Source organism: Sinocyclocheilus grahami, unplaced genomic scaffold (assembly GCF_001515645.1).
Source record: "Sinocyclocheilus grahami isolate Dianchi unplaced genomic scaffold, SAMN03320097.WGS_v1.1 scaffold398.1, whole genome shotgun sequence".
Lineage (NCBI taxonomy): Eukaryota > Metazoa > Chordata > Actinopteri > Cypriniformes > Cyprinidae > Sinocyclocheilus > Sinocyclocheilus grahami.
The window spans coordinates 412,659-414,364 of record NW_015505577.1 but is presented as its reverse complement, the minus strand read 5'-3'; positions in this window follow the sequence as shown (position 1 = coordinate 414,364).

The window sequence follows — 1,706 nt, the reverse complement described above, 5'->3', positions numbered from 1 at the left end:
TGTGTGTGTGTGTGTATGTGTATGTTAGACCAGTTTATGTGTTTATGTAGTATGTTAGACTAGTTTAAGTGTTTATGTAGTGAATAAAACCTTACTTGTATCACACTTGACATTGTTCATTGTTTGCTCATAACTGGAGTCACTTAATCATGCAGATTTATGCTACAAGCTTTTGTAGAATTGTACAGTAAAAATGTTATTTCCCTTAACCAGGAAACTAACGTTCTTAGAATTGACAAGACAGTTGACCCTGAGAGGTCAGCTAAATATCTACAGCGGATCTAAAATATGAATAATTAATTATAACTAGTTATGGTTAATTATTCATATTTCCTCATGAGCTGATTCGTTACACAGAAATAAATGACATTTTTAAATATATTCAAATATAAATATATTATCTTATATTATATTAAAGTGTCACAATATTTCTGTTTTCATTGTATTTTTGGTCAAATAAATGCAGCCTTGGTGAACATAAGATATTTATTTCAGAAACATTACTAAACCCAGACTTTTCAACGGTAGCATAAGCATGTATATCTGGGAAAGTGTATGTTTCATGTCCTTCATTATTGTTCATTTTATGAAAAAATGAGAAAATTTTTTTTAAATACAAATATTCTATGTAGTTTTAAATTAAAATGTGGTTATGGAAACCTGTCTTTTAATAATTATAAAATAATTATAAAATAGTTTTAGATGAATTACAGCATTTGAAATGACAGAAAACTGTGGAAACTGCTTGAAACTTCACCCACACACACCTGTTGAGGGGCCATTAAAAAGAAAAGTGTTTGTTACATAGACAAGTAACTCTCAAGAGGCAAGCCATGAATTTACTTTATGTGCAAAACATTTCAGCATGAGTCTGAAATGTCTTCGATTGATATACCAATTCTCACCACACAACAAGTTCCAACTAATGTCATCTCAGCAGCGAACACTAACATGCCTCTAAAGGATTATACTAAGTATGTGTAAAGATTGTTTTTTCTTTTTTTGCCATATGACTGTAAATGAAATCAGAGCTTTATTTCTGTTGTAAAATGAGCAATTGTACTGCCATTACAAACAAGAAGAATCTTTACAAGAAATGTACCATAAGAATCTGAATTGCATGCTGTCTGAGTCAGAATATACATATCAATAAATTGTAGTTTTATATATATTTGCATGCATTTGCATGTGGATTTGCATTAAGAACCATTAAAGGACAGCAAGTGTGTGAAGATGCTTTATGTGCTGTTTTGTGTTAACAGAGAATGTGGCCCCAAATCCCAGTCTGGTTTTAGTGTGTGACATCATCTTTTAAAATTATTTAAATTGTTATACTTAATACATGTTATGAAACATGTTCATCTTTATGAGCTCTGTTAGCTGTGTGACGGCCATACATATGATTACATCTTTCTTGGCTGATATTCTAATATTTTTCCCATTGCCTACACTGTACAGTCCAGCCAATGGATGGACAGACAAATAAACTTTTTTATTTTTATTTTTAACTCTTTCAAAATTACTTTTTAAGGTTGATATATTACACTTCAGTTAGTTCTGCTTATCAGACTGTGATATATCACTCACATAATACAAAGAAATGTTTTGCTACTAGATGAATTTCAGGGGTGAGGACATCAGTCTAATGCCACTTATCCCCCCCCCCCCCCCCCCCCCCCCCCCCCCCCCCCCCGCACCGCCCGCCG